The sequence below is a fragment of the Arvicanthis niloticus genome, chromosome 17, assembly GCF_011762505.2.
Source record: "Arvicanthis niloticus isolate mArvNil1 chromosome 17, mArvNil1.pat.X, whole genome shotgun sequence".
NCBI classification, from domain to species: Eukaryota; Metazoa; Chordata; class Mammalia; order Rodentia; family Muridae; genus Arvicanthis; species Arvicanthis niloticus.
The window spans coordinates 15,989,120-16,000,542 of record NC_047674.1 but is presented as its reverse complement, the minus strand read 5'-3'; the positions used below and the strand labels follow the sequence as shown (position 1 = coordinate 16,000,542).

Sequence of the window (11,423 nt, the reverse complement as noted above, 5' to 3'; positions counted from 1 at the left end):
AAGGAAGGATGGGGAAGTGGACCAGTTTAGAAAGGTTTTGTTTTTTTTTTGTTTTTTTTTGTTTTTTTTTTTGGTTTTTTTGTTTGTTTGTTTGTTTGTTTTGCAAATCCCATCTGTGTTGCCTGGAAATCAGCATTTCAGTTCACAGGTCAGCAGCGGCAGCTCAATCCACTGTCAAACAATTCACAGATACACCAGCAGGCCAGTTCGGTAGAGTTGGGTTAGCCTCAGAACAGGACTTGTCTCAGCACAGGTCTTGTCTCAGCACGTGCATCCAATCAGCCCAAGTCTTTGGAAGCGGCAACAAACTGCAGCACACCACCAGGAGTTTTTTTTAGTGTGTTTCTCTCTATGGAGTCCTGACAAGTGCAGCTCAATTGTGCAATGTAAGGCAGACCAATACATGCATGTTGTTAGCAAAGAAGCCTTCATCATGTGTCCTTTCATGTGCTTGCTTTAGCAGAACATCCTCTCTCCTGTGTCTGCTTCAGTGAAATGTTCCTTCACAAGTCTGCCTTAGCCTTTCACACCTGTGTCCATTTTAACGAAATGTTCCTTCACGTTTTCACCCCCAGCAAAACACCATCTAACCAGCTTTCCAAAGAACGCTTAAGTTTCCACTTCAGGTAACTGGGGACATTCTGCCTCATCTGAGGCTCAGACTATGATGCTGGAAGGAGCCATGATGCAAGTGTTGGAGTTCATGACCATCATGGCAGGAAGCACAGTAGGAGGCAGGAAGTATAGTGATAGATTGGTAGTTGAAAGCTTACATCATTATGCAGAAACACAAGGCAGATAATTAAGAATGGCATGGGTTTTTGAAACCTCAAAGTCTTCCCTAAGTGACCTCCTCCAACAAAACCATACCCTCTGATCCTTCTCAAACAATTCCACCTACTGGGGACCACATATCCAAACGTAAGAGCCGATGGGAGTCATGCTTATCCAAACAACCACATGCATGTTACCTGAGAGCAGGGCGATGGGGGCTCCAGCTCTGTGACTCTCTCCGCCACCGTCTCTCTGTTCACAGGGTGCTTCACCCTAGGCTGATGAGTAGTTACTGGCATCTTCCAACTAGAGAAATGCCATCTCTGTCCTCAGTTACTGTGAGAGATGGATCAACTGAAACGTGATAGACCCAGAGTATCTGTCCCCAAGAGTGGCTTGTTATGTAGACCAGCAACATGGATAAGCCAGTAAAGACACTTGCTGCTAACCGTGAATGCCGGAGTCCAATCCTCAGAACCCACATGGAAGAAGGTGATAGTCAGCTCCCCAAATTGTCTTCCAAATGTGCATACTCCCTTTAGCACACAAGTAAGTAAACATGTAATAAATTCTAAATAAGTAAATACATGTCATAAACTTTAAGTAAATATGTGTAATAAGAGAAGGGTGGCTTTTTGTCTCATAACTCTTCTGTTTCCATAAGACAAATTTATATTTCTATAAGGCATTTAGAATTTCAAAAAACCAGCACTTGGGAGGCAGAGGCAGGCAGATTTCTAAGTTCGAGGCCAGCCTGGTCTACAGAGTGAGTTCCAGGACAGCCAAGGGCTACACAGAGAAACCCTGTCTCGAAAAACCAAAAAAAATAAAAAATAAAAATAAAAAAATAAAAATAAAAAAATAAAAAAAATAAAAAAAAACCATGTATGTATATATGTATGTGTTTACTTATTTAATGTGTGTGTGTGTGTGTGTGTGTGTGTGTTTGTGTGTGTGTATGTGTGTGTGTGTGTCTGTCTGTCTGTCTGTCGTCTGTCTATCTGTCTACACATGTGCCACAGAATCCTAGGAGATGTCAAAAGACAATTTCAGGCTTTGGTCTCACTTGCCATATCTTTTAAAAAAAAGATTTATTTATTTTATGTATGAGTACACTGTCGCTGTCTTCAGACACACCAGAAGAGGGCATCAGATCCCATTACAGATGGTTCTGAGCCACCATATGGTTGCTGGGAATTGAACTCAGGACCTCTGGAAAAGCAGTCAGTGCTCTTAACCACTGAGCCATCTCTCCAGCCCCATCTCTTGCCATATCTTAAAATTTTACTTTTTGATGTACTCTTTTAAAAAATATTTAATTATATTTTATGCATATGGTTGCTTTTGCCTCCATGAATGAATGCATACTATGTGTGTGCCTGGTACTCATAGAAACCAGAAGAAGGCATCAGATCCCTTGGAACTGGAGTTACTGATGGACACAAGCTGGTATTTGGGTGCTGGGAATTGAACTTGGGACCTCTGGAAGAGTAACAAATGTTCTTAGTCTCTGAGCCATCTCCCCAGTTCCCCTACATTTTCTTTTAAAATAATTAGAAAGAATAGGAAAAGATGTTTTGTTTTCAAGCTATTGCATAAATTCAGCCAATAGATGGGCTGGGAAATGGCTCAGCAGGTGAAGTATTTGCCCCAAGTCTGATGCCTTGGTTTTGAGTCCTGAACCCAGATGGTGGGAGGAGAAGACTATTCCCTTGAGTTGTCCTGTGACCACCATGTACATAGCATGCTCGTGCCCCTTCTTAAATAAATTAAAATGTGACGAGAATTCATCCAACAGTTGATATGTGAAATAAAATGTGCATTTAACCAAACAAAAACACCACAAAGTGGTATTGTCCCATAATTCTAAATGTCAAATGAAAAACAAAACTCCCAGTGGTACAGGGCTGGCAGGAGGTAGAATTCAAGTTGAAATGCCCAATCCCTACGTCCCCTGTCACTCACCATCCCTGCAGACCACCTGTTGAAGGCTGGAGGCCTGAGCTGTGAGCTGCACCCAGCTCCAGATGGAATCTGCCTCATCACGGTGAGCTCCTCCAAGTAACCTGTGTGGGATATCGTGTCTGATAAAGCATGAGTAAAGTTAAATGGTTCATCTGAAACCAAACAGTGACCCCAGCAACTGTTTCCCACTTACACAGCAGGAAGGGTCAACCTCACACATGTGTCATGGACATTGACAAGGGCCTTGGCCTGTGGTGACCATTTAACAGTGGGACCCTGAGTAGAATTCAATATTGGATTTCCACTTACCTCACGACCCTGCTAGCCTCTGGCAAGGCCTCTGTCTCTGTGATTAGACACCATGACCAAGGCAACTCTTATAGAGTTACAGAAGTTTGGTTCATTGTCTTCATGGCGAGAAACATGACAGCATCCAGGCAGATGCAGTACTGGAGGAGCTGGGAATTCTACACCTTGATCCAAAGGCAGCCAGGAGGAGATTTTCTTCCATGGGCAGCCAGGAGGGGACTGGAATTTCACACTGGGAGGAGCTTGAGCATAGAGACCTCAGATCCCACCCTCACGGTGACATATTTTCTCCAAGGCCACACCTCCTAAAGTGCCACTCCCCATGGGCCAAGCATGCAAACGTAAGAGTCTATGGGGGCTTAGAGGGAAAAACCTATTCAAACCACCACAGCTGCATATTGGGACTGTTTGAGGCAAAGGTTAAACAATGGGAACTATTTGTCCTAATTTTAGAGATGGGGAAACTAAGTTCAAACTTACATTTTAATAGGGAAAGTCACTGTCTTAAAACAAATAGTGTTACAGTTCTAAAGGGCAGAATACAAAGTGAGTATCCGTAACCCAAAAATCAGAAGCTCAAATGCTTTAAAACCCAACACATTTTGGCAGCAGCATGATAACACCAGTGGGAAATTTCCCATCATGGAACTGTGTTTTATGCACCGAGCCATTGAAAATACCATCCAAAGTTACCATCAGGTTATGCCTACAAGGTTGTTTTGGGAAGCAGGGTGCAGAAGAGCCAGCTACCGAAGGCAGAAGGCAAACAAACCAAAGAGAAGTACAGACAAACAGAATTGCACAGCGTGTGATTTATAGTGGATTTACCAGCAGAAGGATGTCATAGGCAGTAACAATACAGGAGGCCCCAGCGTCCCGAGGCAGGAGGAAGTGTCACGGCTCGAGCAAAATTTTGAGGCCCGGGCTGCCCCGCATTTGGTGGCCACTGTATCCTGGTCCAAGCTGCCTCTCGGGTCCATAGGTCGGGGTTCAGCAAGAGAGAGAGTGAGGCCGGACTCAAAGAATGGAGACCAGACAGAATGTGTTTCAATCCTGTTTATTCTTCAGTCTCTCTTCCTAGTCCAAGTCCCAAGTCCTAAGTTCCTAGTCCCTAGTTCCTAGTCCCTAGTGCCTCCAAGTTCCAAGTTTCTTCTTCCAAGTGCCAAGTGCCTAATGTCTAATAACTAACTCCAAGTTGTTCTCTCTAAAGTGTCCCATTCTGTCTTCTCTCTGCTGTGTCTGATTCTCTGATCTCTGTCTCTGCCTTTTATATGTCTCACTTCTAAGCCACGACTTCAGGTCACACCTTTAATCATGCCCTTAGGTCTTGTCTCTAAATCTGATCTCTACACTTCTAAGTTACATTCTTAAGTTACACAGCTTTAATCTCACACACCTTTAATCTCACACACTCACGGTATCTAAACCAAGATTATCGGCGTGTGCTCAGCTGCTGTAGGCTATTGTAATCCAAGTCTCATGTCAGGGTATATGGCTCAAGATGGCTGCAAAGCTGATAGCCGCTTTCTGCTAAAAGTCGGCTAAAAGGAAGGGCTCTGTTTATTGGACAAGGTAGGAAGACGGGCCTGACCACTTGTTGTTTCCCTCAAGCTGCTAATCTGTCTGGCATGAGATGCTCTGTTGACAGCCTTGATGATTTTATCTTCTAGGATTTGTAATGTTCTACCAGGTCTATCAGAGGGGAAAGTGGTGATTACGACCAAGATCATGGTAGTCATGTTATTCTGGACCAGTTCTGTACTAGTTTGTTTCTATGTTGCTGTGACAAAACACTGATCAAAAGCAAGTTGGGGAGAAAAGGCTCTACCTGGATTATAGTTTACGTGTAGTCCACCACTGAGAGGAGTCAGGGCAGGAACTCAGGGCAGGAACCTGGAGGCAGGAACTGAAGAAAACACCCTGGAGGAACGCTGCTTACTGGTTTATTCCTACTCACCTTAAACAGGCAGGACAAGAGTGGAGTTTTATATAACTTCAGTCTGTTGAGGTCCAGCAGAAGTCCCAGACTCTTAGAATGTAACATATTTTCTATTGGAGTCAGGGTTTCTTTGTGTAGCCCTGGTTATCCTGGAACTCACTATGTAGAACAGGCTGGCCTCCCAAGTGCTGGGATTAAAGACATGCCCCAACTACACCCTGCTTCCATATTATTTCATGATAATCACACTGCCTCAGTGGGGTGAGGGTTCACTGTACTGCCTAGAGCTTGGATTTCACCATTCTCAAAAATAGTTTTTAAAAATAAAAATTTGACTGCTTCTCTCTCTGCCTTCTAAATTAAAACAACTTGTTCCAATTTATGCTTAAAATCTCAAAGAATTTTGGTATGTAACTCGTGAGTGCTGGTTATTAGGGGATTTATCACATAGGACCAGGCTGCACTTATTCATTGGTGGTAACCTAGTTTCTTGTTTTTATTTAGGCTGTGTACAGATCTTTAAAAATGATTTGGAGCTGTTTAAAAACTTAAACCAGAACAAATAAAATTGAAACATAAAATAAGACTGAATTTAAAAGTCAGGTATTGTAACACATATCTACAATCCAGCACCTAAGAAGCTGAGGCAAGAGGATTGTGAGTCTGAGGTGGGCCTGGCTTCATAGTGAGTTCAGTTCCCCCTGAGCATCCTGATACTCGAGTCAAATCCCAAAGACACTTTTTCCTTGCAATCAGGGTTCTGTTGCCTTTTTGGTTGGTCCGCTTGTGTCTGTGTGCCTGTCCAGCTACAGTCCAGCTATCACACTTTTATTTATTTGTTTATTTATTATTCACTCATTTGTAACTATTGTCTTATCTTCTATTCTGTTTAACTATTTCTTCTTTGGAGATTTGTAACTAAAGAGTGACCAAAAGAAAAACAAAAGTCAAATGCTAATCCCACCAATTGAGAATAAGACCACTACCACATTCAAAGCCGAATTTGAAGCAAGCTTTAATTAAATACTAGCCAGGTTGATGGACCTCGTTAGGTCTATCTCTGGGTCCCCAGGGAATGAATGGTCAAGAGTTATATTTTTCAGGGGCTTAAAAAAAGGCTAAACCCACAATTTACCACACTTCCCATCAGGTCTGATCAGGGGCAAGCATATATCCAGATGTACTTCCGGCCCTCGTAGCTCCCATCCGAATTCGATCAAACATTCGAGTGGTTCTTGGAAAAGACTGTAGTCTTTCAAACCATGGTCCCACCAGCCAGAAGAGTTCAGTTCCCCGGCTGGTTAGTGGTTCCCTTTATAACATAGCTATTATTGTTTCCTGTTTCACCCAAGTCGGTAAAGAAAGAAGTCAGAACCTTCTAGAAAGTAGATTGTGTGCGTTTCCTCTACAAAACCATGGGGAGCTTTCAAAGCTTCCTTATAAGACTATAACTTATGTGGAAAGAGCTTCCCTGATGTTAAGTGTGCAGTCTACAGAAACTGTGACAACAGCAATCAGCCCCATGTCCACCAACACCTTTAATAAACAGAATATTTTACTGGGTGTTGTAAATGTCTTATTTCCTCTGATAAAGGGATGAGTTGAGAACTGTATCCAAGCTGTGTGAACACACACACCCCACACACACATGAACACACACACCACATACACACACTACCACACACACACACCACACACATACACATGCACACATACCCCACATACACAAACACCACACACACATACCACACACACATGCACACACACACATGCACACATACCCCACATATACAAACACCACACACACATACCACACACACATGCACACACACACACATACAACACACACACACACACACACACACACACACACACACACACACACACCACAGAGGCTTGGGCTGAGCCGAGAGCATTTCTTTCTCTGTCCTAAATATCCTTAGACTTAAGCCTGGAAGCTTCTAGTCTCTGTTCAATCTAGTCTTCCGAGCTGACTTATTTAATCCGGCTTCTCTCCACTTCTGCCTGAATTGCTCTGCTTGGATTTATGCTTACTTTAGCAATATGCTCTAATCTTCTTGTTCCTTCTCATTCTCTGGCTTGCTCTGTCTTCATCTAGCTTGTTCTCTCTGCAACCTGTCTCTATAAAACTGCCACTCACACACACCACCATTTTTTTTTTCTGTCTCACTGTTCTTGAGTAGAGCTATGCTGTTTCGACAAGGGTTTGGCGAATCCTATCTCTTACTCATTCTGTCTGAGTTTTCTCTGATTCATCGCTTTGTCTGCCCCTCAATGAGCTGTCACTTTCATGTGCCACTACTTCCTTCAACAAACTAAACTTACCTTCGTTGTTAGGGATCAAAGGTGTGTACTAAGGGTGTGTCTGCATTCCACCCAGATCATGTAGACCCAGAAGGTCTTTAGACGACAGTCCTAGCCAGAGTAGCCATGTTGCTGGATTAAAATTCCTCTATAGGTGTGGTGACAGGCACCTCTAATTCTGGCACCTGGAAGTCGAAGGCAGAATGATTAAGGCCAGCCTGGGCTACAAGAGACTATTAAAAACAACAACAAAACTCAAGAAACAACAAAAAAGAATATCCCACTGTTTTGACAGCTCCTGGTACTGTTGAGTAGGTTGTTCCCATAGTCTACCTTTGCTGCTAGGCAACTGCTAATCTATTTTCTAACACTGCCATTTCATATTTTCTAGAAAAATGGAGTCCTACAGCTAGGCAACCGAGCTCCTTTCTCAGCATGATGTGTGTCTTTAGCATATTTTTTTTTTCATCCCTGGGAAACGTTCACTTGCTGTGGCTGAATGAAGCTTACGTCTGCACTCTTTATCAGACAGACACTACAGTGGGGTCAGTTGCTGGGTGTTGGAAAAAAGTTGAGGAGAACATTTGATAATGATTTCCTCTGTGTTCTCATGTCTTTATATCTCCTGGATAAATACCCAGGAACAGGATCACTGGGACCCTATGGCATGCGCCAGCTAAACTTCAGACAAAACCACTAAGGGCACACAAGGCTTGTTCACATACATGTGAACCAATAAAAATTAAAGAAAAACTAAATTTCAGGTCTTATGTTTTGGCTGTCACATTTCCTGTGTTCTGTAGCCTCACAGGGCTAGTGACTACTGAGTATGAAACACAAAGTATCCCCAACATTCTAGAGTATTCTATTGGACAGCTTAGGAATATAAAAACCTGAGTTTCACAACAAAGAGATTTTTTCATTGCCCAGTTTAGTGCCAAGAGACACCATGCCCTCTAGAATTAGCTTTAAAGGCTGAACATTGGCACAGCTCAAAGACCAGGGAGTCCAATGGCCTGTAGAAGTTCTCATTCACTCAAAGCTTCTGGCTGGCCATCATATGGAGGAGCCACCACAGAGGCCGTCTGCCCTCCAGACCTCAGGACATCCCTGCCAACAGCCTCAAAACCCATGGACTCAACAGAATGAAGAGGGTGCTCTGCCCCTTGCTGGGAAAACATTTAAGTGTTCAGGTAGCATCACTCAGCAGCCAGAACCAGGCTCTGAGATGCAGCATCTCTGCATCATCCCACATGGACTCTTCATTCCCTGCTTACAACAGAAACCTGGAAGTCCCATGACAGACTGCTGGTCAACAGTCATCCATCCCTGGTCCAAGATCCAGTGTCTTTGGCTCTCTAAACAAATTCCTTAGGGTTTGACAAATTGCATATTCTGTGCCCCTAGATCAGATGTGTTTGTCTTCCTTTTACTTTTGGCTCAGGTTTCCTGGGCTCTGGGTTTAGTGGAGAGGGATCTGGAGCTAGGAAAGCCAGAGGCATTGACAGGGCAAGCTCACAGTCCTGGTGTGTGACCAGAAAGGTACAACACATCAGAAGGGGTCTTTGTTACCTCTGGGGCAATGTTGTGAAGGAACAGACTTGAACCACCAATGTGAACAAAGCTGGCAAAACAATACTGCTTCTTGTGGGCTTCACCATTAATCTTTCATGTCAAGGGAGAATCAGATGCCTTAATGAGGTCATCAGCTGGCTCGGAATAGAACCAAATACAGCTGAAGGACAGCATTGTGTGCTAGACATAGTGACTGGAGAGTAGCCATTGCTTTTCTGTTCCATGGAGAGAAGGGACAGCTGCGAACAGCCAAACATGGTGGGGGATCTGAACACCACGGGAGTCCACTGTCTGCTTTGGAAATGAGATTCCACATATTCAGCCATGCTTCTGATCTGTTGTCAGGCAAGCTGCATCACAGACGCTCTTTGCACGATTCCATTGAAGAGTCTCTTCTCCTACCTATCACGGTTCTGCCCGTCCATCCTTAGGGAGGAACATTAGGGTTAGGGTTGCCCTGGAAGATTTTTGTGAGTGTCACAAACCCAGAGACTCACGGCTTCCTAACGCCCCAGGGCAGAGGTCAGGGCCCAGTACCTCCCTTCCAGGGTACTTTCAATAACTTAAGTCATCTTGGCTTTGGAAAGAAGGATCCTGAGGTGAAGGGTGGAAAAGAAAGGCAGGTGTGCTAGGAAAACAAAGGACTACATAACGAATTTTCAATAGATTGGCTGCTAAGGCGGCCCCTATTTTCCACCCTTTTCCGTATGCGCACCTCCTACAATGCATGTGTGCATTCTTTTCTCCAAGAGTTACAAGGCAATTTCTGCATGCCCAGTCTATCTATGTTCTGGCCTTTTGGTTTCCTTTCCCAACTGAACAGGGTGGAGGCTGCTGAGTTAGTTCAGAACCCAGACTTCAGGATGCTTTGCACACTTCTGCCCTCTCACCTGCACCCGATGGCTATTGTGAGAACGAGCCTAGGATCAGCTGTTAGAGGGCGAGACACCAGATGGAACACCGAGGGTTGAGTGTTCTTGTCTGCGACCTCTGCAGAGCAGGCTACAGGCTATAGACACTTTGCAGGTGTGCAAACCATCTGATGGAGATCATGCTCGCAAGTGACAGGATGGTAAGAGGTCACACGCAATAGCTTCCTCAAGCCACTAAGCGTGTGATATTTGTTTGTGGTGATTTGAATGTGACTGTGCCCTATAGTCCCAGGCATTTGAACACCTGGTTCCCCGTTGGGGACACTGTTTGGTGAGGTTTAAGTGATACAGACTAGGGTAGGAAGTACAGCTCTAAGAGTAGGTTTTGAGAAAGCCTTGGCTAATTTTAGTTCACTGTTTTTGCATTATGCTTGAGGTTCAAGATGTGAGCTCTCGGCTTCCTGTTCCTGCTGCCATGACTGCTGCCTGCCGCCATGTTTCCCTGGTGTGATGGACTCTTACTCTTCTGGAACCACAAATACATCGCAGAACACTGGGTGTCTTCCTCTGTCACTCTCTGCCTCATTGTCTGGCTGCTCAGAGACTTCTCAGAACTGGCTGTCCAAACTCCCCAGTGTTGGGGTTACAGATATACATGGTTATTTCTGACTTTTTACATGGGTGCTAGGGATTTGAACTCAGGTCTCCATGCTTGCCCAGCAAGTGCTTTTTACCCATGGACCCTTGCTTGTTATGTGCTCATCTTTTGGTTGAATTTTCTATTATGTCCTCCACTCACTAGGCCTGTGTGGTGACTTTAGCAGATGAACGCATTCATGCCTGGGTTTGTAGAATAGTGAGTCTAATGTTTAATTGCTTATGTTTGTTTATTTTTCCTCTTGGGTGGCTACTTTGCTATATTAATGAATAATAGCTCAGGCTGGAATGCTATGGTTGAATATTTTAAAATTTATAGCTAAATTTATGCATAATTTCCAAGCTGGAAAAATTACATTTCTGAAGAGCTTCCCTTTCCAAACAGACTCTTCCCAAGCATCATAGAGAGAGTTTTTCTTAGCCCTTCTCACTTCTAGTGTGCTGGTCACCATGTTGGTCAAAGCCTATAGGGGATGAAATATAGGAAATGGGTTTCATTGCTCTCAGTTGCTAGCTCCTCTTAATTTCCCCCCTCATACTAACGTGGCAGGGGAGATACCATGATCATGAAGGTGGTTTTCCCAGGGTGAGGCTTATCCATTGCACTCCGGATGTGCTGCCCCTGTGATTTCCCCAACTGCGGGGGAAACTCATCTGCATAATTTGTGGTAGTGGGAGACTGTGTTTGCACTCTCCCCTGCAGAAAAAAAAATAAAAAAACAAACAAACAATTTTCCCATTTCAACTGTCCATTGCATTCAGTGGATCTTTTCTGGAATTGGGGGTTGGCTGAGTGATGAGACACCCCCATCCCCAAGGCATCCAGGCTCTAGACCCTACAACCTGCTAATGTGCTTCTTTGTATAACAGAGATGATTTTGGAGATGTGTAAGATTTAGGGTAGGAAATTATCCTGGGAAATCCAGATGGGCTTAGTGTAAGAACAGGGCACTTATAAAAGAAAAGACAGGAGAAACTCAAAGTGCAAAAGACACTCAACCAAGTCA

At 44.0% G+C, this 11,423-nt stretch overlaps 1 non-coding gene across 1 annotated transcript; it reads left to right on the top strand.

Moving 5' to 3' along the window:
• Positions 1-10,951: 10,951 nt before the first annotated feature.
• LOC117722809 (U1 spliceosomal RNA) lies at positions 10,952-11,116 on the top strand. Its single transcript, XR_004608579.1, has one exon. It is a non-coding gene; the product is annotated as a U1 spliceosomal RNA (small nuclear RNA).
• Positions 11,117-11,423: the final 307 nt, after the last annotated feature.